General features: G+C 41.4%; 1 protein-coding gene across 1 annotated transcript in view; it reads right to left on the bottom strand.

The window, feature by feature from the left end:
• The window catches only part of TTC39B (tetratricopeptide repeat domain 39B), a 198,678-nt gene extending 186,209 nt beyond the window's left edge, over positions 1-12,469 (bottom strand). Inside the window, exons 1-3 of the mRNA XM_045509927.2 lie at positions 12,335-12,469; positions 6,970-7,091; positions 390-469 (exon numbers count right to left, since the gene is read on the bottom strand). The gene's annotated coding sequence lies outside the window, so the exon portion shown is untranslated. The remainder of the gene's footprint in view (positions 1-389; positions 470-6,969; positions 7,092-12,334) is intronic.
• Between the last annotated feature and the right edge of the window lie 66 nt (positions 12,470-12,535).

Here is a 12,535-nt window from a genome sequence, read left to right as displayed (position 1 = left end):
ACTCTAACAGCTAACTGTTCACAGCAACTGCATGATGTGAGAAGAGGCACTTTAGAAACACAAACGTGAGTACAGATTTATGACTTGTGTGAATGTAAAATGTTGTGGACAGGAAAACCTACTGCACAGATTTGGAAGCAGAACTTTTATTCCTTCTTCTGTGGGTGTATTCATTCAATTTAGACAACATTCCTTCTGCCTTACTCCTGAAAGGATGTGAATGAAGTCTTTTCATTTAAAACACTTTGGGGAAGGGAGTCGAGGAGGGAACAAATAAAACTGCACACCCCATAGTCATCTTTCAATATAAAAAATCCACTGATACTTTGAATTTTAGAAATCTCCCTTGTGGAGAATATAAGATACAAGGCTGAAAAGTTTTGACTTACCCCAGGCAATGGGCCAGTGAATGTCGTTGAACAGGCCTTTTAATTTTTTGTCCTATTCTTTCAAGACTGAATGTTCTCCTCTTTAAATGAAAAAGAACAATAATTTTTCTTAGACATTTCATACCATCTGATTATTATAAAATTCATCCAGATGCTCAAAGGAAAGAAGGTATAATTAAGTAAAATCAGTGTCTTTCAAATTAGTGTCTTCCGACATTTACCATTACCTGAGGGTTAGGTCCTCAAGGCAATAGTTGCAAAAATTGTTTTCAATTAACCAAAGGACGACCAGATTCGAGAGGACTGGGTCATTCTACCAAAACTCAGAAGAGTCTTGGTCTTTGCAGACAGCTATCGTTTCTCTCTGCCAATTATTACCTTCCTTCCTTTGGGGTACTGTACTTCTCCCTTCCACTTGCCAACTCTGATTTTCATCCTGGTGGAGCTGTCAAATCACAGTATTTAATCCTGTCGCCACAGGGTGATCTAAATCCAGTCAAATGTAGTAGCTCATTCCTCTCACCACAGCCATTGGTTAAAAGGCATGGGGGAATGGACACTACCTGGTGGACATGTGTTCTAAGCTGGTTTAATCATCCTCTTGAGTAGTTGCTATTTGGAGGGAGGTGAAAGGGGGCTTTGCCTTTCTGATCACAAAAGCTGGAAAGATACAAATATGGGACAGCAGGCAGCCATATAAATGATACATGCACATTATAAAATTTGGAAGTTTCCTCAAAAAATTTTAGAAGCCATTTTAGGTTATTGGTATTGAATGATTAAAAAATTTTAGTGCTATAATTTTGATTTTCAATTAAAAAAAGGAAATAAACATAGGGCAGTTAAACTTTTGAGATAATGATGTACACAGGACAATTCATCAAATTAGGACAGAACAGTACAGACTAGAGTGGGAAAGACTTCACAGAACGGAGTGATTTTAGTTGACCCTTAAGTGATCTGAGTGAACAGAGGAAAACAGGGACCACATTTTGTGCAGAAAAAGAAGCAGGCTAGAAGGTCAGCCTGACAGGAGCAAGAGCAATTGTCAGCAGGCAGTTAAGTGGGCCAAAACAACGTGAGTCACCTCTGAGAGTCTTCAGACTAAAGGAGGAGAAGGACCAGCATTAAGTTGAGGTTAGAGGTACTAGAAAAAAGGACTCTTCTGGCCTGAGGTAGAGGAGAGGCAGAGGAGGAAGGCTGGAGTAGGGAAGCCTGCCGGCAGACATCCCTGCACTAAGCCATGGTGACATGCTGAACTGCCTCCTGTTTACCTAAACTTTCCATGTGCTCCCACACCCTCCAACAGCCCGTGACCATGGCCACAGCTAGTTAGACCAGACGTGGAGAAAGGACAGGACCAGCTGAATGTTGACCAACGGCCTATCACAGTCTGGTCTGCTGGGCTTCCCCAAAACAGGAAAACTGGGACAGTGCTTTCTGCCTCTGCCTTTTGCTCTCTCTCTCAAAAGATCCAGGATGAAGTTTCTCGCAGCTCCGTGAGCTGATCTGAAAGGTTATGAAGCAGACTGCAGGCCAGGCATAGGGGTGCCAGATAAAATAAAAAATAGGTAAATTAGAATTTCAGATCAACAAAAACAACAGCATTTTTTTAGCGTAAGTATATCCCAGATAGTGTATGGGACATACTTATACTCAAAAGTTATTCAAATATAACTCGACATCCTGCATTTTTCACTCGCTAAATCTGGCAACCTTATCAGGTCCGTTATGCAGCAGGTGAATACGAAGCATGTGGAGCAAAGCAGTGTAAATCTCTTCTTTTCTGCCCTAAGGAAAAAGGCAGTCTGACTGTCTTGGTGCTGGGAGACTCTGCCCTGATGCTGCAGGTGTGTCTCCTGGCCTCTCTTCACTGGAGCAAGCAGAGAGCACTTACTGTTCCTTCCTGAGAATCTTTGCTGCTTGGTCTCCCCTACCAGACACACACTGTGCTACAAGTGAGGTATCTATAGGTGTTCATCACCCAGGGTTAGGCTGTCACTGCGTTGGAATTTATTCTTTATTCTACTACACAATAGCAAAAGCTTTCCAGACTAGGTCTTCAAAAGGAAGGAGTCTAATATAAATGTTCCCTCTCTTCCTCCTTCCTCAACCTCTCTCCAGCTAATGCAGCCTCTCTTTGAACCCCCTAGTCAGGTGCCCCCATGCCTGCCCACTCCCTCAGGAAACCCCTGCTCTCCCTGTAGGAAGAGGACAGTCCTCTCTGTCTTTTGCAGGGACTTGCAAACTGGAGCACCTGAGAGACTGTGCTTTGCTTAGTCACTGCCGCCTCTGGGAGGTTGAGGTTAATCCCCAGTGTTTGACATACTTGACTTCTTCAGAAATGTGCCTAAAAAGCAGGAAACACTCTCCAAGGTGAGTTGTTTTTTTCTCAGCTACAAGGTCTAACCATATACAGGGAAAAGAGAGGCTTCCTGAAAATGACATTGGTTTGACATGTTGCAAAAGAGTAATTGTGTTGAGAAGGAATTGCTTTCTTTTCTTCTGCTCGCTGGGCCTAGCTTACATGACCAGAGGTGTACGTGGCTCTCTTTACCATCCCGGGGGCGGGGGGGTACCAACTCTTATAAATTCTTCCCTATCATAAATCTCCTGACTTCCAATCTAGCAAGAAGGGGACTTTCTCCCGACAATTTAGCAGTCTACATAAGGGGCAGTGAGAACCACCTGGTAGAGAGGAAAGGCATGGAGGGGAAGTGCACAATAAAAACCAAAAAGCCATGGAAGAAAATGTAGTGTTTACTCCTACTATCAGATCCCACGGACACTTTAGTTCATGTTTCGGACTTCCATAAGACCTCTCTATATTCCTAGAGATAAGCACAACAATCACCTTTATATAAGAAGAGGTCAGCAAACTTCTTTTTTTTTTTAATGATAATTACATATTCTTTATTTTTTTATTGAGGTATAATTGACATAAAACTTTGTATTAGTGTCAGATGTATGACATAATGATTAAATACTTGTATGTATTGTGAAATGATCACACAGTAAGTCTAGTTAACATTGGTAAAGGCCAGATAATAGACATTTCAGGCTTTTCAGGCTGTCGGGTCTCTTGCAACCACTCAGCTCTGCTGTGGTACTGCAAGAACAGCCATAGACCATATGAAATTGAGTAAACATGACTGTGTTCCAATAAAGCTTTATTTACAAAAATCAGTGGCAATACCATTCTCTAATAAAAGGAACAAGGCTTTCTTGGAGAAATGGCTGATTCAAAGCATTGGGCAGGAGATATATAGGTCAGAAACATCTTGTTGCACCAGAAAGTAAAGACGTGCTCAGAAAATAAGAGGACAGGGAGGATGTGAAAGGGACACAGGAACCAATCTGAAAGAGCTCCCAGTAACCAAAGTTGGAACAATTTGAACAATAAAATAAATACGGAGTTTTAAAATGTAGATTTTATTATTATTCATTTATGGTGAAGGCTAGCAGATCAAGAGATGACTGCCTGTTTAAAGATGGTTTGTTACTCACAGTTCCTAAGAAGAGGGGCACACCACACTGCAGAGGGCCACACAAGGAAGCACCAGGGTTGATCAGGGGGCAGAGGGAGCAAGGGTACCTGGACCTGGTTAATTAGGGCGAAGGAACAGTAGCCCTGAGCTTGAGAACCCAACAGAGGAGGCTGTGGGGATGCGGGCTCTGGATGGGGTGGTTTACATTTGGAAGGCACACTCAAAGGAGAACACTGTCTCTAGGAATTGGCTATCCCTGGGAGGGGCAACCCCTCCAGGCTCAGCAAGAACCCAGACGTCAAAGCATCCAAAGCACGTGGTTAATACAGTAGTAATGGATGATAACCCAAAGCATAAAATAAATATCCATGAGTCTATACTGATATAAATAAAAGATTAACTATTTAAATAAATGGAGAAGAGACAACTCTCCCCTACAGGATTTCAAGTAATTTATGTAACTGCTCCCTACTCCAGGAGATGAAACTTAATTCCCACTCTTCCCCTGCCCCCCACCCCCCACCCCCCAGCCATGAGTATGAGCTTAGTGACTTGCTTCTAGGGTATGGAAAGAAGGAAAAAGGTAACTTTACAGTGGAAAGATGCTTTTCTTCTGACATGAGGGGAAAATCTAATATCAGAGAGTTATTTCATTGCCTGATCCTACAGCTTCTAACCTTCAATCATTTTATACCATTTCCAGGATCTTTTCTGCTTACATCAGTGAATGTGTCTTATAGAGGTGGTAGGTGAACTTAAGCAATGAAAGTTGGTTGCCTCATCTTTGGATGATGCCAGACTCACATCGTGGAAGTCAAACAATGTTCTGGTGCAAGCCTCCCTCCAAAAAACGACAGCTTCTCCCAAATCTCTCCACATCCACAGTCCTTATAATCAAAAGGGACCAGAATATTTTCTGATTTTTTTCTCTGATTCTGTGTTTTCTACCAGCAGAATTTCTCACTCTCTTTGCTAATTCAAAATTTTAAAATCCCTTACAATAAATTCAGCACTGTTCTTGGAAAAAGCTAATTGCCTAATTTGTATTTATCAGTGGAATTGAGATGGAGGTGGTGGGAGAACAAAAAAAAACATAGGTACCCTAAATCAATTAGTTGGAGACAATTTAGAGAATTTTTTAAAAAGTCATTATGCAAATACATATCTATTAACAGTTATTCAATCTTGAAAAGGATCATTGCTTAGAATGGAAGATGACACTCAGTTCAGGCTTTCTACCTCCGATGTTAAAATTCCTTATAATTAACGTCAGGCCTTTGAATGGTTATGAATCTTACTTCTCACTAAAGAGCTGTTATTATTTTTCTACCAACCGCCTTTATGACCAAGGGGATTTCAGCTGTCTTTCCCATCACACCATTCCCTTTCCATCCTTCTGTAGCTCCTTTCTTTGGCAGAGGGAAACTCCCACGTGGTCCCCTGGCTTCAGGAAAGCAATACCTGAATACCAAGCTCATAACTGAAAAGTGATTCCAAAGGGTGCAATAGCATTTAGTTCTCTTTGAATCAGTCATTTTTGGAAACAGTGCTGTTCAAGTAGATGACTCTTCATGCATTTTATTGTTGAAGCTGAGCGCCCCTAAAACCCGGTTCCCTCACTGAGTTTATGATTAATCTCTCTATCCAAACCTTTATTCCCTTTCTTGTCCCCAGTGACTTCAATCCTTTGCTAACTGAACAACCATCAACCAGAGTCGGATAACCGGAACTGCTGTTGTCGATGACGATGACGTCGTTAATGTACTAAGACTGCTATTACAGAATATCATCCTTAATGTATGAACTCAGGTTGTTTCCCCAGAGCTGGATGAGCTAACATCCTGAGCCATGGACCACCTGGCCAGAGAATTGTAAACCAAAGACATCCCGACTCCCAAAACTATGGTTAAGAAATGTTATAAGACATTAATTAATTCCAGCCTCTTTGTTCTTCCCCTTTGAAAAAGCCTCTAACTCAGTGATCAAGCTGGGGTGGATCTAAGGCTTGCCTCCTGCTCCCTTGCTTGGCGCTCTGCAATAAACTCTGTCCTTCCTTCAGCACAGCCCAGTGTCAGCAGATTGGCTTTGCTTTGAGTCAGGTGAGCGGATCAGTAACATTATCATCATACATGATTCTCATCCCTACCCCAGCAAACCCTTCTCTTTTTAAGATGTATCCCTGCATGTCGTGCTGGCTTAAGCACCAGGGCTTTGCTCCACTGAGGGTCTCCTCTGGGTGCTGCGACTCCCGTGGCTCTCTTTTCTCCCACTTCTGTACCCTCCTTTCCCTCTCTCTTGACAATCTCATGTTTTATTACGGCTTTATCTACCATCTTCCCAAATAACTCTACAAATCTACTTCCCTCACCCTGTTCACTCTCATTGATGTTCAGTTTTTTTCTCCCGAACAACATCTCCACCAGCCTTCAAATTTCCCATGTTCAACAGTAAAGCACTCTGCATATAGACCTGGATTTGCATCCTAACTCTACGACATCAAATCCACCACTGAAGCTTCCTCAGCCTCAAATTCTTAACTGGGGAAAATAAAAATATCTACCTTATACAATTACTCTGAATGTTACCATTTCTCTCCCATCCATTTGCTTCTCCTTCCACTGTTCCCTATGTCAGAAATATTCTCACCATCTTCCTAGCTATCTAGGCTTGAAATCTTTGGACTACCCTTCCTTGTGTCTCTCATATTCCTTTTTCCTCTATGTTTCTCTCATTAATCCTTTTCTGTAATCATAGAACTTCTATTGCCTCTTGGCTGGACTCTGGCAAATGTTTTCCTAATTTTTTTTCCTGCTTCTTGTCTCTCTGGCCAGGCCCCCTGTAAGGCGTGGCTCTGTTCACATCACTTCCTGTATTAGTTATCCATTGCTGTATAACAAATTCCTAAAATGTGGCAGCTTAAATATTTACTATCTCACACAGTTTCTGTGGTTCAGGAATCTGGGAACACATGAGCTCGGTGGTTGCAGCTCAGAGCCTCTCCGAAGGCTGTAGTCAGGTGTTGGCAGGACTGCAGTTACCTTAGGCTTGACTGGGGCTGGAGGGGCTGCTTCCAAGTTGGCTCCCCCGCGTACCTGACAGGTTAGTGCTGATGGCTGGTAAGAGGCCTCTTCTCAGTTCCTCACCACATCAGCCTCTCCACAGTAACGTCTGAGCGTCCTCATGACATACAGCTAGCATCTCCCAGGGGAGTAATCTAAGTGCGTACAAAAGAATAATTTTTAAATAGAATTCTTAATTGAGGCCAGATGACAGATATTCATCAGCAAAATGACCTCCTGTAAGATTACTCATTGCTGCATTAATTGTACAAGCAAAAGACTACAAATAACCCCAATGTATTTCAAAAGAGGACTAAGGGGATTGGACATACATACTGTAGGAGAATTAGGATGCTTCATATTAATATGAAAGGAGGTCCAAGATATAAGTTTACATAGAAAACATGAGTCATAGAGTATAAACAGCATGTATAATGTGCAAAATACATTTGTGTATACATAGGTATGTGTGCATGTGTGTACTTACATACGTGTACATATGATTTCTCTGGAAAGATACACAAGCAACTGCTAACTGGAGGTTATGGTTGCCTCCAGAAATCTAGGAAGGGGCTCTACATGGGTGGGGGGACAAAAGAAAGGGTCACTTTCACTGCATGATATTTATATCTAATTTTTTCTTCCAGGTTTATTGAGATATAATTGGCATACAGCACTGTATAAGTTTAAAGGGTAAAGCACAATGATTTGACTTACATACATCAGGAACTTATTACCACAATAAATGTAATGAACATCCATCATTTCACACACATACAAAATAAAAGAATATATTTTTTCCTCATGATGAAAACTCTTAGGATTTACTCTCTTATCAAATTTCATATATAATATACAGCAGCACAATTACATTAATCATGTAATCACGTTGCACATCACATCCTCAGTACTCATTTATCTTATTACTGTTAAGTTTGTACCTTCTGATCGTCTTCATCCAATTCCCCCTCTCCCACACCCTGCCCCTGGTAACCACAAAACTTACCTCCTTTTCTACGAGTTTGTTTTTTGAAGTATAACTGACTTACAACACTATGTTAGTTCCTGGTACACAATATAGTGATTCAATATTTCTGTGCATTACAAGATGATCACCATAGTTACCATCTGTCCCCATACAAACATATTACATTATTATCGACTATACTGGAATATAGTTGATAATAATATAGTTGATATTTCTACCTTTTAAATGATGTGCTTATTCAAAAATTATTTTTAAAAATCTAGACAAAGTGTACACTTGGAGGGAAAAAAAAACCGAAGCCAGAGAAGAAGAATAAAATAAATGACTTATCTGTAGGAAAGATTTAGACATCAGCAAGAACTGGATGGAAACACAGCTTGGGCAGTCAACACTGAAATGGTGGGAAACACACAGTTTCAATCCCAGGGGAGACTCCCAGGTGCCTGTGTCTAACTGTGAGAAAGGAGGTTTTGGGGCAGAGGTAGAAGTACTTTGGAAAACAAACTGAAGGAAGTTCACATGTGGAATTTCATAAATTGTGAGCCAGTTGGATTTCAGAGATACAATAGATGAGATCACAAACAAGTGGGCCATAGGCCAGATGCTTATGTGTGTTTGAATACTGTCTTTAAATTTTACATGAACTGTTAAAAGATAAACTAGGATATATTAACATTTTTTAGAGTCTATTTGAGAAAAAAATCAATCAGGCAGTGACAGAAGTGGTTAGGAGAGCTCCACTGACTAGAGCTGGGAGAGGCAGAAGCAATTATTGATTGGTTATGGCTTAAAGCCTAGTTGGCTGTTTGTGATTGGTTGTCTTTAGCCTTTTGATTTCATAACCTTGAGGCCTTTACAGACTTAGACTTCAGTTTGCTTAGGTAGGCTGCCACGGCATTAGAGCCACTTCAATCTAATGTCCTCCTTGTTTAATTAATTTAACAAAATTAACTGCCCATATTTGAAGATCAGATTTCACGTTGTTGTTGTTGTTTTTAAAAAAGAGCTAAATATCTGACTTCTTCAGAAATGCTGGAGGCTCTGGCAGACAAGTGCCACATTTCTCCCTGGCAGTCATGGTAGCTTTGTAGACAGAGGCTGGTACTCCCCAGTTTGCCACAGTTCCCACCAGCAAGCCAGTTTTCATCACCTGCTGGGCCCACGTAAACATCTCAGGTGAGGAAGCTAATGTTCAGAGGCCAACTTTGAGAGCTCACATCTCCCTATTCCTACTTCCTAGCCAAGACCTAGATAACACCTGATTACTACTCAGAATCCTGACTGTAAACTAATGCCACCACCTCAGCCTAGTGGTTGCTTCCAATATCCACAACTGGGAAAACTTTTTTTTTCCTCCCTGAGGAATCATACAAAGCTCATCCAGAATTACAAGGACTGTATCTATCCTGGGATCTTAGGCTCTTTCTACCTCCTTTCTGTGGTTGTCTGGCCCTAGAACTCGCATTTTCTGCCAAATTTGCCCCAGGTCCAGAAGCTGACTTTGCCATAGCCTTGTTGGGGAGGAAAAACTTCCTCTATGCTCTTATATTATCATTGGGGGCCTGTGAATTAAACTGACAAAAGACGGGTTACCAAGAAAAAAGATAGATTTTAATTTATGAACGTGTGATGTTTGGGGGACTTCACAAAAATCTAAGGAGGGCAGTTAGAATTTGGGCTTATATACCATCTTAGCAGGGTAAGGGGCAGGGGAGATGGGCACTTACAGGAAAACAAATGACTTCTTAATAGGGGAAGGGGAGAAATGGCACTTATGGGAAAACAAATGACCTTCAGGAAAGATAAATTAATCCTTACAAAAACAGATGGGAGATACAGCTTTGTGACAATGTCCGCATGGGTGTGGTGCCCACTTCTAGTCAATTTTCTCTGGTTGCAGGAGGGGATTTATGACAATTGAATTCTGCAGGGAGGTTCTGCATTTAGGTAGATTAATGGAGTTCAGGGGAAAAAAGCCTATTCTCAAATGCCTTCAGTTCAATTAATTTTTATGCTGCAGTGGCTATTCTGGAGCCCTTCAGCCTTGTTCCAGGGAGGGGCTGCTGTTGATGAGACTCAAGAGAGGACTGCTGGTGCTCATCACTGATCTTTCTTTGCCCACCGACCCCGCAATCCACACCTCACAATGAACCACCTTCGCATGCTGTGCTCATTCTGGTCCGCTTCCCACTGCTGCTCAAGAACCACTGCGGTCTCCATTCCTGAAGCCAGTGTTAATAAATTGCCATATATGTGAGAGTTCTTCCACCTGAAATGTGACCGCACTCTCTGGAGTGAGAGCTCCCCCTATTGAGAGATTTGGACCAAGGCTTACAGGCCCTGGGAAGACTATTAGTCCTTAGGTTGCGAGAATTCAACTCAGATTTACTACAGATTAAAAAAATTACTGGCTTACATAATGGCAAATCCAGGGGAGAAGATGGCCTCAGCCACACTATTCCAAGTCATATGACTTTTCTCTTTCTCTACTTTCTGCCTTTGCTTATTTAAACGCTTGGCTTTTTTCCTTCTAACCCTTCAACTGGCTGACACAAACTATGTCTAGGGCACATCCCTGGGTCCTCAAAATGGATGGATAGTTTCTTAGTTTATAAATAAAATCTCAGAGGAGGATTCTGATTGGCTCTAGTTGTGTCATTTGCTCTCCTTGAGCCAATCACTGTGGCAGAGTGGGAAAGGTTGTATGACTGGCAGCCCCAGGGGGACCAACAGAAGTAGGGAAGGTCAATTCTAAGAAACAGAATGTTAGGCAGACAAAAACAAGAGATATCTTCCACAACAATGTACTAATAAATACAAAGACTCCTATAAAAATATACATAACCTAATTTAAAATAGGTAAAGGACTCAAATAAACATTTCTCCATCTTCACCAATACAGATGGTATAGCACAGGGAGCAATATCCAATATCTTGTAATAAACTATAATGGAATTAACACAGCATTGTAAAATTATACTTCAATTAAAAAATACTATAATGGAAAAGAATCTTTGCTGTACACCAGAAACTAACACATTGTAAATCAACTATAATTTAAAAAAGATGATCTACAGGTGGTCAAAAAGCACATGAAAAGATGCTCAACATCATTAATCATCAGGGAAATTCAAATCAAAACCACAATATACCACTTCATACCCAATAGGATGGCTATAATAAAAAAAGTCAGATAATAACAAGTGTTGATAAGGATGTCACGAAATGGGAATCCTCATACAACGCTAATGGGACTGTAAAATGGGGCAGCCGCTGTGAAAAACAGTCTGGCAGTTCTTCAAATGGTTTAAACATAGAGTTACCATGAGACCTAGCAATTATATATATATATATATATATATATATATATATATATATATATATATATATATATATACACACACACACACACACACACACACACACACATATATATATCTATCTGTATCTTCAAGATATACATATCTTCAAGAGAAGCAAGTATATGTCCGCACAAAAACTTGTACATACAAGTCTATTCGTAATAGCCGAAGGGTAGAAACAATCTTTAAAAAATGGATAAATAAAATGTATCATATCCATACAATGTGATATTACTCAGCTACAAATAAGTGAAGTACTGATACATGTCATGACATGGATAAACCCTGAAAACATTAAGTGAAAGAAGTTAGTCACAAAGACTATATATATGATGCCATTTATACTAATGCCTAAGAGCTGGAGGAGATAGCGGGATTGGGGGTGATAGCTAAAAAGTACACGGTTTCTTTTAGGAGTGATGAAGATATTTTCAAATTGACTGTGGTGATGGTTGCACAACTCTGTAAATAATGCTAAGAACCATTGAAAGAACATTTAAAATGGGTCAAGAATATGATACGTCAGTTATAGACCAATAAATAAATAACCAAAGCTCCTTCTATATGCTCCGCTACTTATGTCCTCTGGGACTTCTGAAAAATGGAGAAAGCTCCATTTGAAGCTAGAAAGATTAAGTTCCGACCTTGCTTCTATTTCCTAGCACTTAATTCCTTCCTCAACAGCATAACAGAGATGATAATCCCTGCCCGGAAAGGTGGTTGTGACTTTTTTAAAATACACATTAGAGATAATAATGTACAGCGTCTGATAGGAGGCGCTCAATAAACATTATTGCGCGCGGGAACATTAACGTATACGTATACACACACGAACACGAACTCTCCGTTGGGGAGGTTCTGAAGGAACCGCATCTGGAGAGCCGGTCGCGTCCCGAGTCTCAGCCCTCGACCTCCAAGACTCTCAGGCTCTGGGGCAGTGAGGCAGCAGCATAGCCCACGAACCCTGGAGTCAAGGAAAAGTCCTGCACCCCGGGGGGCGGGGAAAGATATGAGCCAGACCAAAGGGTTTGTGCCAAGGACGCCCTACCCGGCAGAGAGCGAGGACGCGTAACCGTGGGGGCTGAGAACCCAGCCAGTCAGGCTGCGATGAACCGAGAGAGACAACCGCTAACCGGAGCGCTGCGAGCACAGAACAATGCGCTCAGCCTAGCACCCGGGGGCTCGCGGTGCCGCGCCCGGGGGCGGACCCAACTTGGGGTCTGCCGGGAAATGTAGTGTCTGAAGCTGG

The sequence above is a fragment of the Camelus bactrianus genome, chromosome 4 (genome assembly GCF_048773025.1).
Source record: "Camelus bactrianus isolate YW-2024 breed Bactrian camel chromosome 4, ASM4877302v1, whole genome shotgun sequence".
Classification (NCBI taxonomy): Eukaryota; Metazoa; Chordata; class Mammalia; order Artiodactyla; family Camelidae; genus Camelus; species Camelus bactrianus.
The sequence above is the reverse complement of the archived record's forward strand: the minus strand, read 5'-3'. Positions and strand labels throughout refer to the sequence as shown.